Below are 12,644 nucleotides of genomic sequence, written 5' to 3' on the forward strand. Positions count from 1 at the left end.
GGGAATATTAAATTCACTGTAGGGAACTTGTACATATTAAATTGTTCTATTCCTGCTTATTCAGTTGCTCCATGGCCTAATGGTTTATATAGACGCACACCGCCCCAGTTTGTTACAAACAAAAATTCGCATGTTAAAATTGTATTTTAATTTGTTCCTGAAAGACTTTTTCACAAAGAAATAATCAGCTTATTAATAATGGAGGAATATGTGGAATTTATAGAGAAGGGAACCTGAACATCCCTCAGAAGTGCACCAAGTTCATGCCTGCTTGAGAGGTGTGGTGATCAGACCTAAGATAAGCATGTCCACCTCCTTTATTCTTAAAAAGCATTCATGACTTTTTTTGTGGCATTTATAACTTACATACAAGACAAAAACTATCTACTATTTTGCTGAAGATCCCAAGGGTGCACTTGTGGGACTATATGGATCTGTGGAATTTGACTATGATAGGGAAATAACCAACCAGAGTTTTGCAATCAATTATGTGTGTAAGAAATCAGCACATTGATGGATTATAAACTGTGGGACAAATCCCACCTGCGTTACTCAGGCAAGTGGTGCCAATGTAGTAGTGGCATTTTGCACCCACTTCACACACTGACTACAAAAAGTATAAGAGGGTAGAGAATCAGGTCTTCCATCCTTAAATGCAACTGTGACACAGAGCAGTATCAACAAGGTTGATGTAAGGAAGTAAAGGAGGTGTTCTGTGTGGGGCTTGTACCAACTGCTGCTCTTGCTATATAATTATGACATGAAGGGTTCTAGTGCTGTATCTATGTGTGCCATTATATCAGGGATATTTGTTTTAGGTTATAAATTGAGATGGAACCAATCCAGAAGCTCATAACTACACAACCTTACACTGCGGGTCATTATAAATCTAGATTTACATTCAAGTTCGGGCTTAGGCACATCTCTAATTCTAAATTTTCACAGGGAGAGAAAGAGATCTTGCAGTACTCAGAAGCACTTTGGGACATAGGTACTCCTTGTAGGCCTTGCAGGGGCCCTAGTCATAACTAGCAGTATGAACCAAAGGCTGTGAACAAGAGTAGGCCTGGCCTTGGCAGACTAGTACCACACCAGGTGTTGGCTAACCAAGTAAGCACCTTCCTGACAGAGAGAATGGTACAACACCCAGAGTTCTCATGAAACTACATAAGCAAGTTCCCAAGAGGTTGTATAGAAACACATCAAAACCTTGTAAGATAAGGATGGGATGACTGGATAATGGATGAGGATGTTTTGTTTGAACTAGTAGGTACAAGGATAAGAGTGGTAACTAAAAACATCTGGAGTGTAATACATAACTTCCTTGTATCATTGTATAAAAAGGGAAGCCACAGGAGGGGCATCTTTATACTTTCTGAGCGGACAGCATCTAGGTGTGCTGACTGAGCAGGTACCACTGTAGTGGGCATACATGCGTTAGTGTATCTGTAGCTTCTATGCAGTGTTAGTACTGTGCTTTGTTGACAATAAACCTGGCCAAACACCTTATTCAGAGAACCAAGCCTGTAGTCTTTCTAGTGAATAACATTGAGGTCTGCTGAATTAACATGCTGCACTGGCAGTCAGTGCAGCTGACATCAGAGCTCCAAGAACCACAACATTGGCAGCAGTAACAATACTACAGCACCAGCAACAACATTCCACAGCACTAACAACACTCCTGAGTGTCACTCAGTGTGAAAGTAGTAAATCAGTGGGCACCATTAAAAGGGTTGCTGCTTCCTGCTTCACTAGAGGTAGGGAACAGGCTGTCTGACCCTTCACAGAAGATGAGACCTTACCAGAATAAGGGGAACAAACTATCCATGAAAAATAAAGGCAAAGCAGAGCAGCAAGGTGCCTGACCATCCCTTGAAGACTAATGTCAGAAATAACTGCAGCTGGATCTTCCTATAAGACAAAACAGCAGGTGGGAGCCAGATCTGACATGTGAGAGAATGTCACAGAAAGTGATCAGAGAATGAGGGTAAGCTGATACATTTTGGACTAGATCTTGGCCTCTAGTTTGACCGCTTTGTACTAACTCTTTGCCAGCCTCACAAACCCCAGCATAAAGGGCATATTTCAGAAGGAGGGGGAAATGCATGGATGGAGAGTTGCTGCTCTCTGACAATCTCCATCTGGTGTAATAGACACGGCATTGTATCTTAGGCCTAATCTATACTAGAAAACTAGGTCAGCATAACTATGTCACTCACAGGTGTGAAAAATCCATACCCTAGAGCAGTGTAGTTAAGCTAACCTAAGTCGCCATGTAGACAACATTAGGTCAACAGAAGAAAAAAAAATTGATCTAGCTACCATCTCTCAGGGATGTGGATTACCTATGCTGATGGGAGAACAATCTGTGTAAGTAATGTATACACTGAAGCACTACAGAGATTCAGCAGTGTGCCGCTCTAGCATCTTCAGTGTAGATGAGCCCTTAGCTACTGCTGTTATTTCCTGATCTAAGAAAGGGAAATATTTCAGTATATTCAGTGTGGTAACTTAGTAAGCACTGTAATCCCTTTTTTTGGTTGTTTTCCTTATTTTCCAGATTCGCTGTCAAACTGAATTTTTAACATATTCCATAAATACAGATGTTTCCTTTTCATCTCTCTCCAGGACAATTTGAAATAGCAAGCCATGTGCAAGCACTAACAGCTCTTGCAAATGGTGATTCTTCATCAGGAAAATCTCAGAGACCATTCAGGTACAGTATGTTGGAGGGTCTGTAGAAACCCATATCTATTTTTTATCTGATACAGGCTACTGAAGCCCCACTAGTGGCAATGTCTTCATAGATTAATAATAATATCTTGTTTAACAATCATTCCAACTCAGTCATGTTTTATTTCATCCCTGGAGGACCAATTGCTTCTCTCATCAAAAGGAGGATGATTCCTTCTCTCTGTCAGTTGATATGATCATTATCTGGACACACTACATCAGCAGACTGAGCTGAGCTTCTAGCCTTGCTGGTGGTAAAAGGATTCAAAATTCATGTTTATCATATGCAGAAGATTAATGCACTAGCTAGCTTCAAGCACCACATTAGCACTAAAGTCCATTAATTCTAATTATGTTTTGCATATAGAGAATATTAAAATGTTTAAATTAATAAAGGAGAACGGCCAGCCTCTTGGCACAGCTACTGCATATTAATGCAGTTTACTGTGCAGAAGGTGATCTCTGTGTGTAAAGAGCATTCCTCGAGGCCAGTGGAGATTGAGCACATAAAGCAGTTTAGGGGACATGTGCCAGCCACAGTCAACTCACAGCATCTCTCTTCATTAATCCATGGAGTACCTTTTGTGCCTGCTTCACAGGAGGTCAAGCTCATTAGCTTGCAGAGAAAAAGTGGAGTGTTGGGGAGCCAGCTCATTTCTGCACATCCCCTGCCTGGGTGTGCAAGGAGAGAGTGCAAGAAACCTAACAAGGACTAACTGTGTCAATCACAACTGTGAACAATAGCCTTCTCCAAAGACACAGGGAAGGGCCAAGGCCAGGGTCTAATTCCTTTGTAGTAATTATACTTGTCAATCTTAATCTGAGTTGTAGCAGGAAGGTCTGGCGATCTGCAGGGCTAGTGGTCAGCTCATGGCCTTATATTTCATAGAATGATAGGGTTGGAAGGGACACCTCAGGAGGTCATCTAGTCCAACCCCCTGCTCAAAGCAGGACCAATCCCCATACAGATATTTGCCCCAGATCCCTAAATGTCCCCCTTAAGGATTGAACTCACAACCCTGGGTTTAGCAGGCCAATGCTCAAGCCACTGAGCTATCCCTCCCCTCCAATAGGTTCTGCCAATCTAGTTTTTCCTGAGGGAGTCCAAGCTGCAGCCTCAATTGCCCCATCATGTTCCAATTGCTCCTGCAGAGCTCATCACTACAAAGAGTAGGGGGACCCAGGCCAACCCACACCACCAGCTTCCAACCCTAGGCCCTTGGGCATTTTTTAAAGAGTCCAGCCCTGTTACTGAGCTCCTTCAAATTCTGTTATTCCCTGGGTCACTTCCTACCAGCCTAGAGCTCCTCACAATGGGACATGGTCACAGGCTTTTTAGACTCTCCAATTCGGACTCCCCAATTCAGTTTGTCAATCTCTCTCAGGGGTTCAATTCCCAAAGTGAGGGGTACCAAATTCTTGCAGATAAAGCAGCCTTTACAAAGCTGTTGCCATCCCCTGCACATTGCCTCACATCACCCTTGCTTTCTGGTGCCACATGGAGATCTTTCCCCTTCTCCTGGGCTACCAGTCTGCTTTTTTAAACTGTTCCTCTATTGGGAACATGTGTTGCACCTACTGAGGGGCAGGGCTTCTCTAGCACAATATTATTCTGCTCCCCACTCTGGTTCAGTATGGGGTCAGTTGATTCATTCCATAAGCCCTATTCACAATGCTAAAATATATCTCTTTTAGTTTCTTTCCCCTTGTCCAGGTTTTATCCAAGTTATCCTGTGATAATTGATTGATTTGGTGGAAACAGCATGCAAAATTTTCCCCCATCAGCACAATTCCCTTGCTGCTAAATCCACTGGTTCAGCTTCCATCTCCATAGTCTATAAAAATCCCCTACTCTTTGCTTACAGGTGTTTCAGTTTAAAAAAAAATTAACTGTTCAGATCTTTTTATTGTTGTTGATGGAGCTAACAAAGCTTCATTTCAAGTGAGTAGAGTTTATGGGATTGCTAGCAACAATAAGGAAAGAGCAAGATCAAACTAATGAATTTGTCACTGGGAGCTATCATTTTGCATGTCCAACCTTGAAATCTTGGTTGAATACCATAATATTTTGTACTGAGTAAGTGGATACCATGAGATGCCTTCCAAAACTGCTTTAAAGTAAAGGGAGAGATTTGGGCCTAATAAATGTTAAATTAAAACTGCAGCAAGTGGTATTCAAGATAGACGAGGAATTACTTAAAAAAAAAAAGGTAAAACTCTTCCAGCCATGCTTTGTGAAGAGATACACACATCCAGCTCCCACTGAAGTCAATGGGCTATACATATATGATGGTAGAGCTTGACCCTTTATGTTTAACTTGGAATAAAAATAGGCCTGGTGATCTAATAGGCAGTGGTCTTGTAGTAGAGCTCCATACAGGGGCGGCTCCAGGCCCCAGCATGCCAAGTGCGTGCTTGGGGTGGCATGCCGCAGGGGGTGCTCTGCCGGTCGCCGCGAGGGCAGCAGGCGGCTCCGGTGGACCTCCCGCAGGCGTGCCTGCGGAGGTTCCGCTGGTCCCGCGGCTTCGGAGGTCCACTGGAGCCACGGGACCAGCGGACCTTCCGCAGGCACATCTGCGGGAGGTCCACCGGAGCCACGGAACCGGCGACCGGCACCGTGCTTGGGGGCGGTGAAATGGCTAGAGCCGCCCCTGGCTCCATAACAGCCAATCTAAATAGGTTACATAATTTAGAATGTTTTGAAAATGTTCAGATGTCAGTCAGAAACATTATGGTTTTATCAAAACTTTTTGAGTCCACTCAACACTTCATGGTTTGTGGTACAAAAGTACATTGCTTGGATATGTTGCACAGGTCCTTCCCTCATCAAGCACCGCTTGCTCTTTCAGCACAAAACAGGCAAGCAGTCTTGTGACAGTGACAAGTTATTCTTCCATTGCAACTATTTTTTTAACCCAACAGTGGTCCTTTGTCAGATCAGGAATATCTGTCTAAAGACTATATTTTTTCCTGTTCTATAATAAGCATTCAAGATATTTAATTGGTCTCCAAAACCCACTATATGTTCTTCCTTGCTTGTCAAACACAAGTCTCCTTAAAGAACAGGTGTCTCCCCCTACAAACCACTTCACCTGGCTCCTGCTCATGCAAATAAATAATGTTCATATTCAATGTTCCATAAGGATGGTATTTCTGGGGGGAAATGCATTGGAAGCCTTCTGTTTCTCCATCAGTGTGAGCTTGGAAGATTTACAGTTACCCTGGGTGCTCTCTGTCACACAGATACTTGCCTGGTTTGTGCTGAAACAGCAAGCTGTGCTTGAAGAGGGAAGGACCTGTGCAACATATCCAAGTGATTTACTTTTGTATTGAACTTTATTATACCATCTCTGTCACAAACACAACACTTTGTCCTGTGAGCAAATGGCTTCACTCTCATTTTGCTATGGAAGTTATATACTTTATTTTCCTCTAAAATCAGTGTTGTCAGTTAAAGAATTCAAAATGAACTCTTCCTTCTCTCCCCCCTTGCTTTCCCAGCTGTTTACCAATCTCCCATTGCTACTCCTCCATGTACTGTTTATGCAGGACTGCAGGCAATCCTGGACAAATGGAAGGACATGCCAAATGTCCAGTTCAGCAATGTAGTTCTGCGGTATTGAAGGTGACTAAATATGGAAAATGTGCAACAGGAACTACTGCAGGGGACTAGCACTTCTGTGACAGCAATAAACTCAATGATAATATTAAATTAGTTTATTTCTTGTATGGGTTTAATACAACTGGGAATTTGATACATCAAAGGAACAAATTTAATATTTCAAATGACTTGTTTGCCAATGATTGGCTAATGTTTCTCTGCAGTACTACAGTAACCCTAGAGAAAATGTATTGGAAGGAACCATCATAACTATTGAAGAATGATTATAACTTCCAACTAAATATAACTTTACTCCAGAAAGAATGTTATGTGTCATTGTAGGCTTCATATGCAATATATCAAAATAACAACCATGCATTGCTAAAGTAACTAAAACAGACTCTTCACACAGTTTTAAGTATATATTTCCAAGATAGATACCCCTAAATCAAAATATCAGGTTTCTCCTATATACTGTATCATTTCCTTTATATAGTCAGAGGAAATGTACACCTTAACTCTTCATTTTTGTTCAATTTGTTTCTACCAAAATTGAACAAGATATTCCTGGCTTGTCTTATTCAAAGATACCCTAGAGGAAAATGCAATGGCAGCCATACAGCTCATCTACATATTCAACTAGGAATTTGGCACATAGTTTTAAGAACTGCTATGTACACCAGCAAAAATGCCAACATTATAGAAGCTAAAGATGGGGCAAACCAAGTGAAAAAAAATTGACATGATGTAATTCAACAGGATTATACTTCTTAGAGGGTAATATATGCCTGCATATGACATAAGATTATATGAGTTATTTTTTCTTTCATGGTTTAGAGATGAGGATACTTAAAAATCAGTTGTAATCAGGTAATAAAATTAAATACTGTAATTTTTTAGAAGTAAGAAGGACTGTCAGGGTAGGCAGAAAGAACTAAGCTTTCTTTTTCCAAATTAATACAGTAATACAAAAGTAGACTTCTGTCTCTTTAAATAATAGCACTTCAAAGACAAGGCTTCCAGCACTTAAAATAGCTTGCAGACCGATTACACTGCATCGCTTAATGTATCTAAGTAGTTTCCCTATTTTAATATCTTTAAAGGCACACAGTCATATTAAATCAGCATCACAATAAAAAAAATGGCTACTCTGACTAACATGAGGCCTCAAGTATTGGTTATATTCTGACAGCTCCTCTACCTATACATCTTCAGAAGGTACTGACAAGAAGGGGCAAAAAAACTCACACGGTTCAGTCATTTTACCTTTTTTAACATATGACCTGGCCGTTTGGGGAGCTGAAAAACAAGTAGGTGATGGATAATACAACCAAACAGGACCACACTGATGCACAAAACAATTAGAAAATATCAGAAGTTATCAAGTCTTGTGGAATGGTTTTATATAGAACAAGATCATGGGACACAGTACATGACATTACAGGCCAATAATATGCAGATGCAATTTAGACAATTAGAACAACACTGAACAAGCTTTTCTTCACTTCTGTGATGTTCTCAGTCTATAAATATTAGCATGGCTGTTATATCAATAGCCTCAATTGAAAAAAAAATGGTTTTGAAGTAATTTAACCATAGGAATTAATAGTAATAGTTCCCAATCTTCAGGCCCTGGTGAGAGTCCAAGGGTGACTTTATCTCTGTGTTCCCCCTCCCACAGGGCTGCTGGGAGACAATTTGGCTGCATCGGGGTATTGTGATGATTGTCATAATATAAAAAAATCTTGGCTAGACAGAATCACAAAAAGTAACCTTTTAGCCAGAATGTATTTTGCCAAAAGTGTATTTCACACTGAATAACTAATCAAGTGTGCACATTTCGCATTTATGAATTACAAATTTTGAATGTTATATCTGAATATTTAACTTGAAATTTGCACTATTTTTAGTAAGTTACATAAATTATCCAATCAGAGAACAGAAACAATACCCCATGACCAGCTGATCCAACGTTAATTCAAATCAGTGGAAACTCTTACTAATTTGAGTTTTGAATCAGGCCCTAACAATACAAGACAATTTGTGAATTTTTATAATTCACCATCAGTGAACATTATGCAGACTAAGAATTATTAAATATAGAAATCAGTTTTTGAAAACATCATAATATATTTGAAAATTTTGAAATCAATTCACTGACAAATTGCAAACCAAAAAGAAGGAAAAATTCACAAAATAAACAATTTAATGTGAATTATTTACAGAAGCTCTAATGTATCTCTGTGTGTAGATTACATACTTCCATACATAACTTACAGAAAACCGTGTATCTGTTACGAATGATGGAATTGTAATCATTGGAATCTCATCCTTGCTCCTTGACTCTTCTTCAGATCTTCTTCCTCTCTTTTTTTCGTCTTTACTTCCCTTTTCTCATCTGTTATTCTGTGATCAGCACATTCATGAGTGGTGGGATTGTGGCATGACACCAAGCAAAAAATATCTATCTGCTTTCCATAAAAATTACATACCACCCCCTGGGCACCTCTAAGAGGCAATACTTCCCCTCTTGCAAGCACAGAGTCTGAGTGTAGCAAAATCCTTTTAATAAAGGAGGGAAACAATGCAGCATTATGTTGGGGAAACACCACAAACAGGATTCATAACACAAACCATGAGCAAAAGACCCACCCCAAAGTAGTGTGGCAGTATCTTTTTCACCAAACTACACATATGGAAAATTTTATTTATGGTGAAGGAATTCATTTCTGATTTAAAGATTACTACTTTGGTATATTTTATTGTCTCAATCTGAGTTATCTTTCTTAAACATTTTAAACAATTGTGGTTTTGCCTTGACAGGGTGAATACTAGAAATAGGAAGTTTCTAAAATAAATTAAAATAGAGGTGAATGTCTGCTTTATATAAATGAACAACCCAACAACCCAAAAGATCACCCCAAAGTCCCAAAAGTCCAACACCCCAAAAGTCTCTTGAGTCCAGCAACCCAAAAATCACCCAAAAGTCCAACAATCCAAAAGTTTCTGTCTCTGGAGAGTGCAGCCCCAGAGTTCAAAAGTTTATCTGCAGAGTTGTACCTCCCAGCCTGTGGGGGGGGGGGCAGCACAACGGTGTTAAGGGGCACCTTACATGATCCAAGGCCGACTGCCCCACCTCTCCATGGGGTTCTGCTGCAGCCTTCACCGCGAGCCACTCCACCAGCCGCTCCTCTCCACCAGCCATCCTGTGAGCCACTCCAGCTGTTCCACGAACTGCTCCACTCCCCCAGCCGCTACGCTCCACCAGCTGTCCTGCAAGCCGCTTCAGTCATCCCGCAAACTGCTCTGCTCTGCTCTGCCAGCCACTCAGCAACATAGCTTCAGGCCCCCTCACAGCACTCAGTGATTTTAGCTCTTTAGTGATTTCAGCTTGTAATAGGGGAGCCTCAGTGCTAGTGCACCATTGGCCCAACATGAATTCAGCTCAGCAGCCTGTAACTTGACACCTAATGGGATCAAGATTAGCTCTGATATTCTACAGTAGAGGGAGGGGGAGGAGGAGCAGCAATTGGCATTTCAGGCACTCAAAAGGGGCCCATAGTATCAGGTACAAATACCTGTCCCCAACATCTCTCAATTCACTGGGTTTTGGAACCCATGTCCCTTGTCTAGCGAGTGCTACTTAGTTGATGGTGAGTCTCTCTGTCCTAAAACAGTTTCATTGTCCTTGATTCACATAAGCAGGGTAACAACACTTTATTCTTCCTGCTCCAATAACAGAGAAACTGGGGGTCCCACAGCAGCCAAAGTGACCATTTGGGCTGCTGTGGGCTCATGCTAGGCGGGGTGGGTGTCCCTATGAAACAAGATCAGCCTCTGAGGTTCTTTTCCACAACTTGCCACAATTCACCGCCAGATGTCAGGATAGAGCTCATCCTGACTCTGCTTACATATAGGTCCCTAACTTAAAACATTAGAAAGAAAGGAAATGTGCATTTAAGGTACCCAGACATGTAATAAATGAATATTCACTACCAATGGTCATGTAACCTTAGACTGTATATAAAACATTTTCCCCCATTTTCTCCATCACTGCTTCATGCCTTCTATTTGCTTGTTACACTCATTTTTTGTGTCTTATCTTAGATTGTCTTCTCTTTAGAGTCGGAACTGTGCCTATGTACAAGTGCATTTGTACAGCACCTAGCACAATGGGGCCTAATCCTGATTGGGTCTCTGGGTATTTTCTAATATTATTGTTACTAATAGCAGTAATGGTCATATTACCCATCCAATATCTTTCACCCACTTAACCTTAACTTTGCCTCTTTGGTGCGTTATTTGATTAAGGGGGCTATTGCATAGATTTTAGCATGTGCACAGTTTATAAAATGAATATTGTAGATTTTAAAAGTAATAATGTCTCAGGATACATTCCTTCTGCCATAAAAGTCAATGGGAAGCTCCCACTGGATTAAATAAAAGCAGAAGCAAGCGCTGAATATCAATAAATTATGTAATAATTGTCTGAATTGTATTAAGGCGGGATGTCCTGTCTAGCAAGAGAAGGAATGAGAGCTCTTACTTTCTTGTCCTGCCAAGATGACTTCAGCTGGTGGGCTCTGAGGAGGCTTTGTTGCTCCAGCAAGTTCTCAGGATGTGATTGTGGAGGAGTCCATTTGTTTGGAGACTGATGGAGAAGTTATTGTGTGTAGACTGATGGATCCTGCCAATGGTGCTATCGGCCAACATTATGATAGTGGTGGCTGGGGATGGTGCCTGTGGTGCATGGGGATTGTGCCCCAGGCCCAAATGTACTTATGGGGAAGCTGATTTGGAAAGTGAATTGGAGGGAGAATTTTGGATGAAGGGATAGGCAGTAGGAGTATGTGTTCAAAAGGAAAAAGAGATTGCTACAGCTTCCTCTGGTGGGGAGGAGCTGTCAGAGGGAGCTCTGGATATGGGAGGGGGTGGAACTAAGGACCCTCACTGTGGGAAATGGTTACTAGGGCATGTTCTGCATTTCAAACACTGCATGGGGTCTTGAAGAGGGGAGGGAATATAGTGGAGCTTTGCCATAGTAAGACTGTATCAGAAAGGCAAGAATAAAAGGTAGTTTAGCAGCCATACCTCTGACTTCCCCTTCCCAGTAAGTGGAGAGGGGGCTGTTACTGGGGTTTCCTTAGTTGCAGTGGCTCCATTCACTTTAAGGGATTCCAGTCAGAGGATTATTAGGGGTAGGAGTCCACCAGAGGAAAAAGTGGCAGAAAAGAGGCATTTTTTAAAATCTGAAGTGAGGTCTTTTGTTTTACTTCAGTGGGTCCCAGCTACAAAAAGAGAGAGGCTAGTGCTAATGAGGGTACACAAAGACCTGTCATGAGTGAGCAGTTGAGCAGCAGTGACAATAAGGAAGGACATGAGGTACCTGTTTCCAGCCAGGAACACCTGCAGTGACACCAAGGGAGAAATCCTATGCAGCAGTCACAACCCGTCAGGATCAGGCTTCTGGGCAGGACGCTTCACAATGGAAACACTATGCTAGGATGCCTTGGCAGAGGCATGTTATTGAAGTGCACTACACGAGGGACATGGACAGATGTTCCACTAGGAATTTTGCTGTTGGGGCTCTTTTGTTAAAATCTTTTGGTTCCTCTCCAGCACAGCTGAAAGCTGTGATACACCTGACATGTAGCAGATAATTTGATGTCAGCTTTTATTTTTATGGCGAAGTGGAATTTTTGTGGGAACGGTTTGGAATTAGGAAGGGGGTTAGGGATTGGAAAATGATATAATAGCCATTTCTTTATTCCAACCTGCTATTAAATGTTAGACATTCAAATAGCTCCTAGCACAATGGGGTCCTGGTCTAAGGGTTACTACAATACAAAATAAATAACTAATAATAACAATTAGTATAACAATTATGCTGCAAAAGATCCAACTGTATGTGCTGAAATTAATAGGCTATTGGGCCTGATCCGAAGCCCAGTGCAGTAAATAAGGATCTTTCCACTAACTTTGGTTGGCTTTGGATAAAGCTCTTGGTGTATATACCACTGTTGCATTGTGAGGATCAAGGTTAAGTGCCTTCAGTCACCTGAGCAAGAGGCCAGTAGCCTACTAACATAAATTATGCCTTCTTAGCGAGACAGACCCTGATGCTGTCTTTATTCAAATTCTTCCTGAGGATCCATATTTTTTCTGTTAGCCCATGAATATAAAAATTAAAAAGTTATTAGATTAAAACTATATCTTTCTTCCTAGAGCAATCTCTGTGGAGTGGACCTTGTGATACCCTGTCCCTTTAAATGTTCAGGGGGATCAATACTCTTTTCGTTCCCAGTGCACA

At 41.3% G+C, this 12,644-nt stretch overlaps 1 long non-coding RNA gene across 1 annotated transcript in view; it reads left to right on the top strand.

The window, feature by feature from the left end:
• Positions 1-12,644, top strand: part of LOC120406550 — a 67,028-nt gene that overhangs the window by 41,938 nt on the left and 12,446 nt on the right. Inside the window, exon 5 of the long non-coding RNA XR_005599346.1 lies at positions 2,629-2,716. This is a non-coding gene — a long non-coding RNA (uncharacterized LOC120406550). The remainder of the gene's footprint in view (positions 1-2,628; positions 2,717-12,644) is intronic.

This window comes from Mauremys reevesii, linkage group 5 (assembly GCF_016161935.1).
Source record: "Mauremys reevesii isolate NIE-2019 linkage group 5, ASM1616193v1, whole genome shotgun sequence".
Taxonomy (NCBI): Eukaryota; Metazoa; Chordata; order Testudines; family Geoemydidae; genus Mauremys; species Mauremys reevesii.